The sequence below is a fragment of the Odontesthes bonariensis genome, chromosome 2, assembly GCF_027942865.1.
Source record: "Odontesthes bonariensis isolate fOdoBon6 chromosome 2, fOdoBon6.hap1, whole genome shotgun sequence".
Lineage (NCBI taxonomy): Eukaryota > Metazoa > Chordata > Actinopteri > Atheriniformes > Atherinopsidae > Odontesthes > Odontesthes bonariensis.
This window is the reverse complement of record NC_134507.1, coordinates 24,630,008-24,648,855: the sequence shown is the minus strand read 5'-3', so window position 1 is coordinate 24,648,855 and position 18,848 is coordinate 24,630,008. Positions and strand designations below refer to the sequence as shown.

The following is an 18,848-nucleotide window of genomic DNA, read 5'->3' as shown; positions in this document are numbered from 1 at the left end:
TATACCGAGCTTATCGTTTTAAAACTGAACACACAGACTTCACGGGATAAAATAAACATGTCTGTCTCACTATGCAGCCTGCAGAGTGGTGATTTACACAGCGTCAGCGTGTCGATGCACACAGGAAGTCCCAATTCCCTTCCCACTCACAGACATGCACACTCCTCTCATACTCGCTGGTCCCTGGAGGTGTTCACCAGTGTGTCTCTTGGTGTGTGTGTGTGTATATCGGTGAGGCCCTGTATTTACACTGTGATGGATGGAAACATACCCTGGGGTGGAATCTCACGAACCCCATCGCACGTGGCTCGAGGGGAAGGAGGGAGTAACTGGGGGTACATTGAACAGAGAGATATCCACACTCAGGTCTGATCCACACTCAGCACCGGAGACTAAAGGTGGTGTTTCATCGAACCTCCAGATTCAACTTTTGGTCGTGAGCCCGTGAGCCCATGTTAAAGAAAACAGGAAATTTGAGTAAATCCCGATCAAAGTAAAAGCAAAATGGAAAGGCACAAATAATCAGCAGCAATATCTAAAGCAGCTCGTGTGCTTTTTGATTAGTTTCCCCTTGTGCTGCAAAAACACCTCCGACGCTCTGAGACCTGAGCGTCTGATCTCTGTGGTTCCTTTGACTTCTGTACGTTGTGGGGCCCACTATAATGTGGCGTTTTCAAAATGTCCTCTGTCAGCTTTTGAAGTGTTGTGGGTGCATTCTTCTTGGTCTATGAATGTGGGTGTCAAAGTGAAATCCCCGTGAATATAAAGACCCAAGTTCCCAGTAGAGCACTGCACTGTAAGCAGATTATCAGTGTCACTCACTGCACAGGTCACTGGTTTTAATGTTATGCTTGATCATTATACTCTTAATACACCAAAAGAAAAACATGTATATTTTAATATAGTAGTCGTGCATAATTCAATTAAATTTAATTCAGCTTTATTGTCAATTCTTCACATGTACCAGACATACAAAGCAATCGAAATTAAATTTCCCACCATCCCACGGTGAAGACCAAGACATTTGGTAAAAAATGACACATAGCTAAACATTAAATAGACATATCTAAACATAAAATAGGCATTTAAAGTAAGTAAAGTGCATTGTAGGATGGAGGATTAAGAAGGCAGTGGAATGGTGCAAAACAGTTCTGTTTGGTAGTGGCTAATTAAGCAGCTGGTAATCAGACCGGCTGCAGATCGTACTAGTCCTTTATGGCGCCTCCTGCAGGTGGCTGACAAGTTTCCGCCCCCCCCCAGACCTAGCTGCAAGTTTCTTGATCAGTGGATCATAAGAGCTGTTGAATCGCACTTTGTCTGGCACCTCACCCAGGACCAATTTGCCTTGGGAGACCCTACCAGGGGCGAAACGCCCCCGACAACATAGCTCCTGGGATCCCTGGGGCACTCAAACCTCTCCACCACGATAAGGTGGCGATTCACGGAGGGGAAGTAAAGGAGTGGAAAGATCTAGAGGTCTTGTTCATGAGCCTTTCAAAACTATCAGCACTATATCTTTAACAGTGTTTGACGCTACGAGACTCCCGATTAAGCTGTGAGTTTGTCGCTAATCCCTGAAAGTACAGCGAAAAATATTTGTTGATTACATTTCATGCCATTCAATTTCCCCCTTTAACTGTTGTGGGATAGAAAAGTAAAGTGGCTCCTCATTTACTGTATTAATCCCTTGCTCTTGTGAATATGAAAAACATCAGTCAAAACTTGACAGTCTGGCTGACATATCTAATGTCCTCAGCAGCTTACAGCCACCCCATCACATGGGGTGATATGATAACCACCGAATGTGTATCCATCCTCAGAAGGGCTGATTTTTGTTGTGTTTGTTTGAATCATGAAAGTTGAGCAGAGCTGTAATTCATTCCTATAAGAGAGTCTTCCAAATGGCATAAATGTGGACATGAATAAATGGAAGACCTACAGTAATGACTGAAGCGCACGTGTTCTCTAATACGCCAAATAAAAAATTCATTAACTGCAGCCCATCTGTCATTTTTATGTAAGGTAGGTTCAATTTCCCCCCTTTTTATGAAAACATAGCATTACAAGACATCCACACTAACTGGTATCTGGGCTTTCTGGAGTAACCATCAGCTTCCACCAGAGGTCTTATAAACCTAAAAGCAGACCACTTCCCTGTGTGGTGTTACCAAAACAGTGACTCTACATATACACTGAAGTGGCCAACAATAAGCCAAGCTGAGCTCATTTAAAGAGCCTCTCCCATCGCTGCGACGATGACGGAAAAAAGCACAGGTCTGTAACAAGGACGATTAAAATAATCCACTTGGGCCGCAGCCAGGCACTCGATCAGAGGAAGCGTTGCCACAACAATACCAACACTCGTCAGCCATGAACATCCAGGCATGAAATACCTGGAGCAGGTCAAGAAAAGGACTTCAAGGTTAGAAACAAGGTTAGGAATGTCAACCTGAGCTGTGTTGCTGAAAGCAGGTGTGAGGATGGCATCAGGAGCTGTTTGGCTTTGTACTTTAACTCAAACGTCCCAGAAATGCTGCTTAAAAATCTTTAATTAACGACAGAAGTATGCCAAGTGCACCCCGGACAAGATCTTTGTTCAGTGCTCGATGGCATCGGCCACATTTCCACACAACGTTCATAAAAAGACAGACTGGAGACGGAGGCTTCGGCGCCAAATTCCTGCTGAGCATTAAATTAACTCCTAATAATGAACTAGCAGTTGCTCTGGAGCCTCCGTGGGACTGGCATCTTCCCAGAATCCCCCACATAAACAGGGCCCTCAGCTACAGCCCGAGACACTATCGGACTGGTGTTCAGGGTGTGACCACTGGACTGAAATCCATCTGAGGAACTGTGCACCTGACTCACGATTAAAGTCTCATGTCTCCTAATTGTTTCCAACTCGTAGCCATGCAGAAATAATTCAAAACAGCACTGCTGTGTCTATTCTTCTATGAATAATGTTCAAAATACTTCCAAAAATCTATTTCCAGACGCTTTAAAAAGTTAAAAGTTTTACATCTTAATCTAAGAATGTATGATTACTCCTTAATGCCTGGAGAACAAAAGGTGCTGCAATATGGTGCCGTTTAGGGGAAAATGTCATTAAAAATCAACGTATTCTCATGATAACAAAGTTTAAAAGTAAGTAAAGAGTAAAAATGTTCTATGTATGACACATTTCAAGATAAATATCAAGCTTAAAAGATGAGTTTTTTTGTTTCTTGGACGGAAAATCTAACAAAAAGGTAAAAGAACATTCAAAAGAACATAGAAATTAAAAACAGGACAACTTCATGACATTTCACACACTGCCTGGGACAAAATGGTGAACTGGACATTATGTTAATGCTAAAAAACAAGAGTTTGGTTCTTAGTGAGTGTTTTCAGTTTCCAGGGCAGGTCCTCCCGTCTCTGCTTTGACTGAGCAGCCCACTGGTTTTCCTGTGAGCTGCTCCTGGAGGAGGCAGAGTGATGACAGAAGGAAGGGGGGGGGAAAGAGGGGTTTGAATTACAGCCTCATTAATGATTCAGTAGGAAGAACACAGATTGGTGTATGCGCACACAACAAACAGTGCTGTTGGTGGACGTGCAACAAAGCACACGCCCAAGCAAAGTCAAGGAAAATGACACAATCACAGATGCAGACGTATATTATGAGCACCCATGTTTCTGTGTCGTGGACGTCAAAAACAAATATCACAAATAATCTTAATCTTAATCTAAACAGCCAGACGAAGGCAACAAGCAAGATGCAATCTGTTTTCAAACAGCCTGACAAGATACAGTGCAGTGAAAGCTATGGATTAATATCCTGCATTTCAATTTAATTAATTAATTAAACACAGTGATAAACAGGAAAGTCTTACGGTGCGTTCACACCAGACGCGGTCGGGCGACGCGATTACATACAAAGTCAATGCAAAGACGCGATTAGACGCGGATTCGAGCCGGCGGCGCGATGAGGCGCGGTGGGGCGGCGCGGTGGGGCGGCGCGGTGGGGCGGCGCGGTGAGGCGCGGTGAGGAGCGGTGAGGCGGTGCGGTGATGCGGTGGCCGCCGCGCGAGTGAAAATATGCGATTCGCGCGAGTTCAAAAAATCCAAGTTTGGCGAAATATTCGCGCCAGACAGCCTATCAGCGTTGAGATTCTGTACGACAGTGACGTGGAGACAGATGGACAGGCGCTGTCTGTGACCTGCAGATGGGACTGCACATGGAAATTAGCGTCATCCAGACGCAACTCCTGGAGAAGGCGATGAAATTATCCGAGCTGAATGCACCACCGGATGATGTCACTGACCCAGACACGACGGCGTGTGCGTTTCAGATGAATCTCGGACTGCCACAGCAGGTACAAGGACGCGATCAGCCATGGATAGCCCCTTGAGCTATTCACTCGTTTTTTACTCGCACGAAAGAGGCGTTTGAGGCGATGGAATTTAATTTACACCTGCGGCAACAATCGCGCGATGAAGGCGGTGCGAATATTCGCATCGCGTTTGGTGTGAACGCACCGTTAAGGTTTGATCTAAAGGAAGCAACAGAGGAAGCAGACCTGGAGCTCTCTGGGAGTTTGTTCCATATATATTTAAGAATATCTGAGATATACTTTGGCCCCAAACCATTTGAGCTTTCTAAACAACAGCAGTGTGTTTAAAAAAACAGTTCTTTGATGGACAGGAAGTCGTGTAGCGATCTGAGGACTGTTGTGATGTGATCCTATTTCCACTGTCAAAGGACAGAGCTGAACACTAAACAGGCTGCAAAGCCCCCACGAGGCAAATTTGCGATGGTCTGAATAAATCAAAGTGGCTCGAGTGCAAACATGCACATGTCCCAGTGTTTGCACCGCCGAGTGTCATCTTTTGACTGCATGAGGCATACAAAGCGCACGCGACAGCAGAGCTCCCGGTAGAGACATCGGCGTGTGGATTCAGTCTAAGTTTTAGGGTTGTTTGAGTTTAATAGTTGAGAAAAAGCCTGTGAAACCTCAGAACTGACACTGTACACAACAGAGGGATGTGACAGCAGCAGCTATCATTTGATTCTTCAGCGCAGACATTTTCTTCTGCTTCGACCTTTAGTCCGTTTGACTGTTGAATGGTGGCTGCTGCTGTCCAAAATCACTCACTACTCACTTTATAGTGATCTGATTGACAGATGAGATGTCATATACCCAACATAGTGTACTCAAAGTATCCCACAATGCACCATGAAAAGCGGTGTATAATTAATGGCCACTCGCCCAGCAAATATATCCCATAATGCATTGGAGGAGAAAAAAGCAGACAAACAAGTGGATCCATGAGGGCCCCAAGTCCTGCCATACAAATGAGAGTCATTTACTCGTTACATTTGAAAGATATTTCCCTTTTTTTCTTAACTGGTTTCTTCTCAGCATGAATCCTACATCACCACTGCTACTGATACATCGTAAAAGTAGGAATTATCCTGTAATATAAACCAGATTTATGTTGGTTTGTCCTTTTAACTGCAGACAGGAGACAAATACATGAGTTGTGGCACAAAAAACGTCTATTACAGCGACTGTGAACAGAGCAGAAAATCCAAAAACCAACACAAAAATGACCTATTTATTTACCTAGTGTGTTAAACCCATGCGACAAGAGTCGTGTCATTCGCGGTGCCCGAGCAGAGCCTGCATGCGTTATCTCGTTATAAGATAAAATAAGATAAGACAGGATAAGATTTCCCAGGCCGTGCAACAGATGAATAAGAGAAGAATACAAAATATATAGAAAAAAATAGCATTCATAAGAGAATAATGAGAAAAATATGTACGTTATGTGCAAATGGACAATGTAATCATCATGATGAGTCCACTACACTTGATTTCACTCCAGCTTTATTGCTCATTTTCCATAAATTCTCATAGCTCCAACCCCTTCTGCGTGGGAATATTTCGTGTTTGTTTATGTGAGGAAGTTTAATTCTTCCATGCCTAATGTTTTTGAGGAAGGACTCCTGAGGTCATCTGAAGTACACGATGGCGATGACTGTTTCATCTTAAGCTAAGCTAAAAGTCGCTATCACAGTCCCTACAGGGAGAAGCAGTCGCTACGGTTGCGTGATGAAGGCTGGTTCGTGTTTCCGTTCACCTTCCTCTGCTGTTTGGGTCCTTGCAGTGTTGATGAGGGTCATAATTTTCTTGGAAGTCAAATGGAAAGATCTGCGTGGGTTTAAACGTACACAACTGGTCATAGTTTGTAGTCATTAGTCTCCTGTCCGGGCAGATGAAATGAGCCGATGCTTAGTGGGGCTAGCGTTGACTCGTCAGTGGGGTTAAGATGACTTATAACTCCTGCTTTGGACAACAGTTTCACTTGCAAGTTTGTTTGTGTTTCTTATCTCAATTCCAAGCATTAGCTTGGTTGAGAAAAAGGAAATTATGACTGCTTATTTAATGGATTTTCAGCAATTAGTCTCCCTCTGCATTCACAGAAAGAGCAGTACTCAGTGGGGAAGCCACAGCATCAACAAGTGCCCCACTCAAGCATTAGTGTTTGAGAGATGACGTACACACAATCTCATTTGAGACAGGAAGGTAGGAAAGTGAGGCAGGAAATGGTTATCGAGCATGATCAGAGGGGCTTTGATAATTACAGGCTAAAGTGTACGAAATGTGTGTCAGGTGCTAAACTGCAGTCGCCTGTTCGAACAAACCATGCAGCAAGGAACCCGCAGAGCTGCTATCTTTACTTTCTCACACTCCGTTCCTACTCTGTCGCTTTATATATTTAGTTCCTTAATTGTTTTTTAGTGTAATCTCAATTTCTGTGTAGAAATATGAAAAGTTTGTATCATTAAAGTGGAAATTTGGGCCCTCAGAGGCGCTGCAGACGCAATCAAAGATGCACCCGAAAGAGAAAGTGAAAAGACCGCGGAGGACGTTTCTCTGCCAACCACACTGTTGTCAGAATTTACTGCCAGGAAGTTCTGCTTTCCCATAAATCCAATATGGCGGCAAAACAGGAAATGCACTCAGTTCTCTCTCTTTCGCTCTTACCCAGTGGAGCTCCAGAGATTTAAAGGTGCAAATTTCTGTTTTTAAGTTTTCTTTTCCAGCATCTTCCAGCTCAAATCCCTGGTGTTGTTTCTTCAGAACTCCACCAAATTCTGCAAATAAGGATGCCATTCATGGACCCAACTGGCGTACCGTTAAATCAATAAAGCTGCCAAACAGAACTGGACTCCCAAACAGCTTTTTAAAAGACGCTGAACAGCCTCACTGTTTCACTCTCGGCTCTACCTCTCTTTTCTGACTCGGTTATTTTCAGCAGGAGGAAAAAAGTCTGTCTGAGGAGCTGAAGGAAAGGGGCCTGATTAGAAATGTATTCTTCATTCTGGGTTTGAATAATTTTGCTACTAAAATAGCTCTTTAGATGGAGAATTGTGCCCTCAAAGGAGCTACATTAAGGTAGGTGGAGCGGAGAAGAAGGTGGGTTTTATGGACATCGAATCACTGCTAAATCTGTGTGCTTCTCTGTTCCTGTATTCATGTTGTGTCCTCTTTAAACAGCGTAATCCTGGAAGTATTTAAAGCCATTACTCTCACGAGACCATATTCATTCATAATCCACATGTTTGTCTCCACTGCTTTAGTTTAGTAAATTTACATGGAGTGTTACATTATTACCTGCTAAAATCACTAAAAACTGCTTGTTTTTCTTGATGATTAATTTACGCTGCAACCTATCGAACTCATTAGTTTTTTCATCCAACAAAACATTACAATGCCGCAGTTTTCGATGCATCTCGTCAACCAAAATCAAAGTTTTCTTTACAATTCCCACAATCACAAAGCAGATATGCTCCAAAAATCATGCCGTACTGAGTCCAACCCGACGAGTTGCAACTGATGCACAGCAGAAGTTGTTTAGAACATGTCAACATGCTCAGAGTAATAAAGATTGTGTGTTTAGCCTGATTTTAAACCTGCATGGCAGCATGCAAAGTCAGTTCAACTATGCAAGCGTTCACAAGGAGACGTTTGTTTTCCCTGGTTTATAAAAAGTGGGGTAAAGACATGTCAGAGCTGGATGAAAATGGCATACCATTAGCAATAAATCCACTCGCATCCGAAAGCTTTAAAGGGTTATTCTTGTCTATTTGAGCCCAGTGTATTCCCCATAAATGTGACTTTGAGCCACCTTTCCCCACTGAAGAGATTGGGGAATAGATGAACTTTCAGCGCTAGCACTGAAAGTCTCCTAAAGCTGTCAAAGTACATGATTTGTGCACGAATCATTTCCAAAAGTAAAGAAGCTGCCAATAAATGCGAGAGGAAATACTTGGTTTAACAAATCTTGGACCGCAAACGCAAAGAAAGTCACATACAGAACACACTGCATGTATCCATGAAGCATGCAACAAAGCAACAAATCAGCCAGGCTGCCAGTGACTGCCATGTAGAGTGTGAGAACAGCTTCCAGAACACGAGCTTCCTAAAGCTACGTTTCGGAAAAACCGCGGTGGTTTGACGCTCCCCCTCCTCTTTTCTTTGCTACCTTGCAGAAACAAGGCCATAAAAATCGTGCCCACTGTCTGACCCACTTTCCATGACAGACGTAATCTGCCTGCACAAACTTCAGCCTGTTTACCCGCCCAGCAGAAAGTAAAGCCGGACCGGGAGGAGCGAGCCAAGCTCCTCAAACACAGCGGGAGCAAAGCTGCTGCTCAGCTCCGCAGATGATTACACCCGCCGAGCTCACCAGAGCTCCCCCGACAGATTACACAGCGCAGGCACGTGCACGCACAAAACCGCTCGCTTTAAAATGACGAAGCTGTTCACGGTTGGGTTCAATCTACTCAATATCAAAATGTTGTGATTGTCAGCTTTTATTGTTTTTTCCATTACGCGGATATGTGTTAAAACCCTTTCCTCAGTCTACGGTGAAAATTAGAGACTAAATTCACCTTGGCACTACTTTTCATCAGCTGTGACAGCACGGTGCTTCAGCCTGCCTGTCATCATGGTTAAATAAAAACACAAAAAGGTGTTTTTTAGTACTTTGACAGGTGTTTATAAGCCTGTCTGTCTGCCTGTCTGCAGGCAGTTTGAGAACGTGATAACATCACAACACCGCAAGACACTAAACCCAAAGTGTAAGGGTGTGTCGCTGAGATCAAAAAGAAGATCCGGTTCCACATAATTTCAAATGTGTAACTCCCCATGAGGCATCAATTTCTGGTGGATAAAATCACAATATTTTATGGTTCGAGTTCTCGTCGACGTCACTGCTGGTGTGATCCCATCACAAGATTTTCCAGCACGCTACAATTTTTTAAACTGTATTCTAATGTTTCCACTGCCACTCTGAGTTGTCCAAACCCTCTGAGAAATGGTAGGGATCGGGCACATTATGGAGGCCAAATGAAGTGCTGAACTCACCCACAAACTCTCAATCCTCTCGAGAAATAAAAATGAAGATTTCAGACAAAAAAATTAAAAACTTAAACACGAATGGCTACATATTTATGTTCTAAAATGCCAAAAATTTCTTTGAAAAAGTATCGCATCCACTTCAGGAATTATTCAGCATCCCAAAAGTGGATGTAAATGAAATTATATCGCTTTGATATTCAAATAGCAAGCAGATTTGTAATTCTTTTAAGGTGTTGTCGAGTTTTACTGTCCCATCGGGTCTTGAATTTCGCTGGGATCAAGACATAATTGATTAAATTGGTGTTATGAGATCGTTTTTGTCCAGACCAGACCATGTCCAGACTGGGAGGCCTCTCCATGTCCCCGCAGACCGGGTAACTAAGGATACGAGCGGCACTGAACCTCCATTTGGACATCTGAGCTCTCTCTACGCTTCTGCCTGACACCGCCGGCTCGAGTTTCCTCGCTGAAATTGAGACTCTAAACCAAGCAGGAGGAGATACACACAGGGGCCTGTAGGAAACACACCCTGTGAAAATGTGCAAACGTGTATATACACAACACCTGCGCTCTCCCCGGTAACACAACGAGCACCGGAGCGGCAGCTTTCAACACATTGAAATGAACAAATATATCACAAAAAGTCTTCTATAAAACAGGGTTGCTCTGCCTCGGTGCAAAGCTCGTTACGGAGCTGATATCAACCTCACATCTAACCTCCAATTTCTGTTTGCAGGAGAATTCTTGCAAAAGAGCATTTTACATGCATAAAGCCTGTTCAATCAATCTGTAGCTGCTATTCTGGTATTTTCTTGTTTCTTTTGTAACGAAAAGCAAATGGAAAAGCAATTTAAATGTAAATAAATAAAAGCAGGAGTGAGATTATTTTTGTATCTTTGTGAGGACACATCGATGTCACACAGCACGATTTAAAACTGTTGTTTCCTTCTGCGTCTTACTCTCAACTTGCTGCAGATAGCTTAAAACATCAGTCCTGTTGCAGAAAGCCTTGCTTCCAATAAAGTTTGGTAAAAGATCATCTCACTCACTCCACCTTTTCAACTAGCTTTGCTCCATTTCCAGACGATGAAAAGCTCCTGATTATCTATACACACTTAAATGGCCTGTCCCAAAGACATATATTGGTTTCTTAATTTGGGACAATTCCCAACAAACTAATGTATGAATGATCTCTTCAACCACATCCGAAACTTTAGAATTATTCTTTTGATAGGTAAGGTAACATTTCCCCACCTCTGGGGAGGCCTCCGGTCTAAAGAATTCAATAGGGTGGAGCGACATTTCACAAAATTCAAGATTAAAAGGTTCCCATGACAAGCAGACAGTAAAAATAAGCCCCAGGGGGTGGAGGGGTGGGGGAGTGGAGGGGGTCATAATGACTGTTTTTTCAGTGATATTTCAAACATAGGGAGTGAAGTGGTGAGATCTATAAGATTTACAACTTATCACATCATCCTTTACAAGCTATGACGGATTGAACCAGACAGAGGAAGACCACATGTGGGGAAGAAAGCGGGTTAAAGGGGTGAAATGAGACGGGAGATAGAGAAGCGGGGGAAGGGGGTGGGTCATTAACTGGCTATCAAGCTTCGGTAATGGGAAGAGTCCGTGTATTGGCTTTAATTCCTTCTCAGGCAATGTTCCCTTCTTTCTCACCCACCCCTTCCTGTGACAAGTCAGCACCCAGGATGGATGTGATGTAAAGTAATACCAGCATCTCTGAAACCTGCCAGCACACAAAGATACAGTCCCGGACAGACAGAGGCTTTATCTCAACAGAACCTCTGATTTCCACAGTGATAAAGCAGTAAAAGCAGGTGCATGCGTGCGTGCGTGTGTGTGTGTGTGTGTGCAGATAACTTGACAAAGATCGGTACTTTGCAGCTGCAGCACTGCCCGTGACGACCTACCAGCTAAGTGATAGGACATTACCAAATGAGGTAAGGTAGCGTTAATAAATTACACTGTCTCACAGCAGCTGGCAGGACAAAGCAGGTGACACTTAATAACAGAGAACAGGCAGGCTAGCGTAAAAACGCTGCTATACCACTATGGCTGCTTTAATTATCTGGCTAAGGTGGCTTGTAAACATGTACTCACTGCGATATAAATGATGAAGTCCTATTATTGTCCCAAGCCTCGGGTCGGTTGGAGCTCAGAGCTTTTCCACCAGCTTTCCCAACTTGCTGAGGCTAGCAAGCTAGCTAACGTCCCACCGATACAAAAAAAAAGGGGGAATTTCACCTTAATTTCTTAGCGTCTAAGCTAGTAAACCAAATATTAAGCTGAGTGATAATAAAAAATAATATTGACGCAGGCCAATGAAGATAGGTGTTATTTGTTATCCCCTTCTCGTGGAAATCAGTTACAAATGTTCGGTATAAGAAAAAATATCCACGGTGCGTTATTTTAAATGACAGCCTCTCCGCGGTGCGCTGTCCTTTGTTGTGAGCATCTCAACGTAAACACTGAGCAGTTCTGCCCGTTCTCTGCCTGCGTGCGTGCGCTGTAGGAGGAGACTGGGGGGAAAAAGAAAACGATGTCACCGCAAAGGATGCTGGGACTTGCAGTACTCTTAGACATGAGCCTACAAATACGTTCATAAACAACTGGGAAATTTTAGACTCTCATCGCTCACTAGCAAAAAATGAAAGAAAATGCCAAAAGAAATCGATTTTTGGAAATTTGGGATGACTTGCGTTTGGTTTCTTCTGTATTTTATGCGATTCTCCTATACGCTTTTTACACTGGTGTTGCAACATGTTTTCTACTGACAAAAAAAATTAAAAAATGAATAAATACAAAGTACATTTAGTCACTTTATTTACGTGAACTTGTTAAATATAGTTGTTAACTAGCGCATAGTTTGTTTGTTGTACACAATAAAGCAAAACTGAATGAAGCCGCCTTCCCCCCACCCTCCCACTTTATTAATCGAAAGCCAAAATTCCTTCGATTTTCTACTTCCGGGGTACTTCAAATGCAACACATTTTCAGACGTTATTAGTCCCAAAATTAGACAATTACAAATGACAATCAAAATGCAAATAATACAGTGTTAAATTTGATTAAAATTTAAAAGTAAAAAGTTTTAATGTTTATACAAAATTTACTCTCAGAAATAAGAGATCTTAAGCGGCATGTATGTACCATAATTTACAATATATAGTGGTTTTGAGAGTAGCCTAAATAAGTTTTTTGAAAAATATTTTTTTTGAAAAATGATAAAGCAAAGTGCTTCAAAGCAGATAAAACCAAACATAACATAACATTGATGAAAATGGGTCACTAAAAGTACACTAAGAAAAAAAACAACCACCCAAGAGTAAATATCAAAAGTTCAGATAAACAAGATGAAATCATCAAGCAGAAAAGCATTGAATGTTGTGGGAACTAAATCAAACCAAATACAATTTTTAAAAAGCTGATTTAAAAGGCACCCTTGACTGTGTTCACGTGCATAACCGGTATACTGATTAAATCCAGTCATGAAATGCTGATACATCTGTCCCATGTATTTGAAACACAAGAACTTGTGTTTGAAATGTTCAGGGTACCGGTTATGTTTTCCATTTGTAGATATTTCCTTCTGCTTTCAGAAAACTGCACAAGCTGTTTGTCATGGTCTCAAGAAACCTGGATTTGCTCCCTCGAGTATCAAGATACGGTGCCATGCACTGCATCATCGTTTTGGCAAAGAAAAAAGAAATTATGAAGAGCTGCACACACATGATCAGACAATTATATACTTAGATGACTATCAGTTTAAACAAATAACTTTTGTTTTTCACATTCTACGAAGAAACCATAATAGGATATGATTGAAACCTGGATAACACTAAACCGCTATATTCAAGAGCACATAAAAGTTTCCCTCTTCCAAGTTTTGGAAGAAAAAAGTTTTAAAAATGATGACACTCAACTTGAGTAAATACATTTCCCATCACTGGGCAACAATTATTACAAATAAAAGCGGTTGAAGATCTGATATGCCGTGCAAAAAGAGGTAAAATGTCTCCTTTAAAACACCCAAATTTAAAGCAAACACAAGTAGAGCTACAGAATACAATGAGAGGTGAAAGTATATAATTGTATCAGAACATGGATATAATCAGCAGTATGTAGTCAGTCCTCTGCTGCTTGTAATCTGTGATCATAACTTGATTTGACACATAGCAGAAGGGACCGTGAACTTGACTTGTACAGCAGGAAGACCTTTAACGTCTCTTCTGCTCCACTTTCATGTGAATCTGTGAGATTCATGCCCGACAGACATGCAGGGCCCTCCCCTGCTCATGCAAACAACTCACATACCACGAGTGTTTAAAGGTTCAGCCTGGGTTATTCCTTACTTGAATGAGACTGAGCTTGTATGTCTGTGTTGCCTCCATCTTTATCTTTATCTCTAGAATGCTGCATACCCACTTTCTCCTCGGCTTCTTCTGTACATGCATGTTTGCATGTTTGCAGGTGTGTGAGGCTGTTTCTAAGAAATGAAACCGACATTCCTTCTGTTCAAAGTGTTACATCTTTAACCTCTAATAGTGCAGTAAACAGCAGTTGTACCCCAGCATACCAAGGAAAGTCTTACCAGTATGACCTCACTTTTGATTAGTTTTTACTCTTTTGAATTTGAGGAGTAAGGCATGTTTTTTTTAAAAACTTATCAAATAAGTCCGATCCAGATTATTCATGATGAAACTGCAGCAAGCCTAACTAATCCTAAAGATGCTGGGATTACTGCAGACAATTTTACGAACTCTGCATCAGTAAAGTGAATTTTAATTCAGTTTTCTGAGCTGCTTCTGTGGAGCTTTTCTGGGTTTTGATGCTTTTTCGATGAACAAATAAATGACAAAGATGCCCCATTGCATATCTCACCTCGACCATTAGTGCAATCATCAAAAGCTGATTTATAGATATAAGAAATGTTTAGTTTACAGAGTACCACCATAAACTGCATGCAAAATTGAATTAAAGGAACTATATGTTCTATTTTCCACAATTTAACCAAATTTCTCAAGGTCTTGAAGAAAATGTCTGTGAAAATGCCACAGTCATGTCTTCACAGGTCTGTTCATAGCAGCCAGTTTTAGGAGGTGGAATGAGCCACTCAACACCTCCTTTGAGATAATAGGTACAGCTTTATGTCACCATGCAAATGTATGTTTACACTCAGTAACCCCTTAAACACATTATTAAATGGGAATGGGCAAGGATAACAGTGTCTAGCCTGAATGCTAGCACACAACAGACTTATTAATTCCCAAGTACTCGCAGTTTGACCGTGGACAGTTGGTACTGATCCTTCTTTTCGGCACTCTCTGGACTAAGCAGACAGCAAGTAACACAGCCAAATACACCAATAAAAAAATCACGTCGTATTTCTACATATCAAAGAAAAAAAATGAACGTATCGGGTCCATAAATGCTGGACTTCACTGTCTATCCATTCCTCTGTGTTTGGTTTAAGTTGTTAGACGCCAACATGAGAAGCTGCTGCTCATGTGGGTGAAGCTTTACCGGCGTTACAGGTCTGGTTCCAGTTTAGTGATGCATTCACTAACACAAGGGGAACTCACAATTTCCAACATCTAACAGGGCGAAAAAAAAAAAGAATTAAAAGAAGATTTCCTTGTGTAGATATAAACAATTGACCAGAATGCTGAAGCAGTATAATAAACTAACTTCTTTGTTAAGATATTTCCACTATAAATGTCCAGCAAATGCAGCAGATGGTGGAGATAAAACTGAGGAGGCTGAATAACTGCACTTTGAAGTAAGAATGTGATGAAACAAAACTCTGGAAATATGAACTGCTCACTGATCATTACATTCTCAGACATGTTGTACATGTCCCCAAACAAATATATGTTCTCAACAACAGAAAAAGTCGCCTTTAACGTCACATGGATCCACATAAAACTGCAGCCAGAATTACTAAACCAAATTATGCAGCAATATTAGCATGTTTATGATAAAATCTCATTAATATCAGCAGCTCAGCTGTCAATGTAATAATGGAGATGAAAAACAGACTCTGGGAATGTTCATCTTTTTCAGTAATATTTGGTGTAGATTTTAAAAACTAAGTATAAAGTCATCAAATAACCTTACGCCTGCAAATTATCTGGACTTATTCACTCAGCATCAAGGTACAAATTGACATCACATTAACACCATATACTTATTCATTCAAGTTATTCTCTCTGGGAGAGTTTTGGGAATTTTCTTAATCCAAGCTAAAACCTCCTCAAATGTCCTTGATTCAGGGCCCAGATTTGGTCAAAGTCTGTTAAATTGATACAGTGCACAAGTGGAACACACAGACCAAATGAAAAATAAGCCATTTAAGCCAATATTACAATTAAAAACACCTGGTAGCCTGTTGGTTTCATCGTTTGTCTTTAATTTGATTATATCCAAGCGTATTTGGAGTAAAACTGCTTGTCTATATGCTTCTGTATGGTTGCCCCATTGAAGTTAAAAAGCAACAAGCAGGTCAAATAAACCCTTTACCTTACAAATGGAGATAAGGCTATGAATACTGCATGTTGAGTAATGTTTAGAGACAATTGTTCAAGTCTAAATATAGTTATAGATCAGATTATCAGTCCACAAAATGCAAACTAGTATGGTGACCCAGACCGGTTAAAGCACAACACAAATGAAAAACAGTAGGTAAGAGCACACATGCACGTATTCTCAGAGGACTTCATTTAAAAAAAAGGATCGAATTTAATTTAATGATTGATAAAAGGCAGATCATGTGAAGCTGCTGTTTTTAAGAATAAAAGAGGAACATTAAATACAATTAAAGTCACGACTGAACACATGCAAAATGAACACAATTTAAACTAACAGGTCAATCGATGTGGAGCAACAACAGCACTGTTGTACAGTTTCAGCCCTGTGAACACGACTCCTGGAACATCCGTTTTACCAGAAGACCTCCAGTTTTTCACAATGCATATGTGTGCCTGTGTCTCTGAGTGCTTATATAAATATACAGATGACCTGAGAGGGAGACAACTCCTTCAGCGTGAGAACGAGTGGAAAAATCAGGTGAGGCCAAGAGCAGATGAAACAGATCTCAGCTTTCCTCGCAGTGATCACAACTCAGATTCACACAGCACATGGAAACAGACTTATTTTTATACCTTTGAGACGCCATAAAGCACACACTTACATTCGCTAATAAAATACACGCCTGCTGCTACGCTGGATGCCAGACGTGAGTGGTGGGCGTTGCAGGTTGAAGTGGTTTTCAACAGGCTGCAGAGACTGAGAGGAGACTGTGGGTAAGACTGTGACTCAGGAAACCATGTGTGCCTGTACATATGCGCACACACATACACACAAACACACATGTTGCATAATCTTCGCACACATTTTAATCACTGTTTGAACTCTGCTGTTTACGTTGCTACAGTTACAGCACCAACACCTTTCCTGGCCGTTTCCAGGGCTGGAAGCTGCAGACACACCTTCCTTTGATTCCTCGGGTGAGGGCTCTGCAGCCAGTTCACTTCCCTCCTGATGGATGTTATGTCAAATGCTTCTCTTTCCAACGGGCTGCACTTCAATGGGAAGCATCAAGAAACTGGGAAAAGCACAGAGACACACATGCACACCCACTGAATGTGGTTTTGATTACAACCGTTATCGGTTTTTCTGTACTTGAAAGGATATATGTGGGTGGCCGAGGAGACTATCAACTCAAAAACTTAACCCTGTGACTGTTTTTGGGGCCGGTAAGGTCAGAAAATATGCCGTGCAGATTTACAGGGTGTGTAAGGACCTTACACAGGAAGAAATAGTTACTCAAGGGAGATTTTTTCTCCAGTTTTTAAAATTTAGTGACTAAAATCGTCGAAATGGAACGTAATAAGTGGAAATTTTCATTTTAAACTTGAAATATGGTTAGAAAATAGTCTCGAAAATATAAAGTAGAGATCACAAGAATAAAGTTGCCATAAAGTTTAAAGATTGAACTTGAAAGGTCACGATTAAACTCAAATTACTGAGATCAAATCAAACCAGCATAGAAATCCCTGTAAAAAGCCTTCTGTATATGTATTAATATTATATTAATTATTATAGACAAACTTCTGCGTTAGGTCCTTAAAGAGATTGCAGTGAAAACTGCAACATGCCCACATTCCTGCAAACTGAAGTTTGTGTTCAGAATGTGTTTGCATGATCGTGCAAGCTAAAAGCAGATCTCAAACATGACACACCCCGCTGAGAAGGGAAATGGAGTGGAGTTCACTCCACCCTCCAAAACTGGCTGCTATGATCAGAGGTGTAAAGACACGGCCGAAAAAGGAGCTCTGGTACTGTGTCTTTGCAGTGTGCACATTACAGACATCTCATTCAGACTTCAGGGAATCATTTCATGTCTCTTTTAATCTATAAATGTGAAGCGAGGATACGTCCTGGGCTTCTGTCGTTCGCTGTCAAAGATCAGAGTTTTGTTTAATACGTTTATCCCCATAATGCTTTGCAGTGAGAGCGATAACTTTAATTATATATGCAAAAACACTGCTCATGATGCATGTAAAAACAACACATGAAGTGTTTAGTTTGTTATTTTACTTCCTGTTCAATGTGTTTGTAGGCGCAAAGCAGGAGAATGTGAAAATAAGACCAGAACCAGGTTTTTTGATGCATCCCGGCCTCACAGCAAGATGTGAAATAGTCGTGCAAATGTAACCCTTTAGCTTCCACGCTGAGTGAAAAGTGAAGGGAAAAATGTTTCTCTTTTTTTCGTTTCCTCGGAGCGATAATCATCAAAATCAATGTTTTTTTCCACAAATGGTTGGGGTGACACTTTATGGTAGAGTATGACGTTTTGATGTCATAACACATAGTTTCTTTAAGCATTACATACCTAAACCAAGTTTTAGAGATTTAGGTAGGCTCACTTCTACTTAAATGGTCTCAAATTGTAGAGCAGGATTATTTTAATCCATCCCACTCCAATTTCAAGTGTTTTTCGTGCTTCTGAACATGAAAATAACGCCATAAAGTAACACTGTGTTACAGTACTTAGTGAAATTTTGATTGTTGCGTAACATTTAAAAGGCTAAAAAGTAAAGTAAAATAGGATATTCAAAATGGAGTCCCATTCATTTTATACATCACAAACTACTTGGTTAGGATTAGGTCTTAAACGTTATTTGGTTAGGATTAGGTATTGAAAACAAGGTGGTTAAGATTAGGAAAACATGAGCTGTAATAAGTCCTTTACCTGGATTGCTGGCTGCCAGGCCCCGATCTTTGGCTAAATACTCAAAACACACAGGACAGACGAACCACACCTCTTACTGAAATACGTTACTTTAAAAGTCGTGCTGACGGCACAAAAAGATTAGTTTTCTGTTACCTGACTCATGTTTTTCTGTGAGATAAGATCAG

General features: G+C 41.3%; 1 protein-coding gene across 1 annotated transcript in view; it reads right to left on the bottom strand.

The window, feature by feature from the left end:
* peli1b (pellino E3 ubiquitin protein ligase 1b) overlaps positions 1 to 11,914 on the bottom strand; it is a 42,503-nt gene extending 30,589 nt beyond the window's left edge. Inside the window, exon 1 of the mRNA XM_075480397.1 lies at positions 11,529 to 11,914. The gene's annotated coding sequence lies outside the window, so the exon portion shown is untranslated. The remainder of the gene's footprint in view (positions 1 to 11,528) is intronic.
* Between the last annotated feature and the right edge of the window lie 6,934 nt (positions 11,915 to 18,848).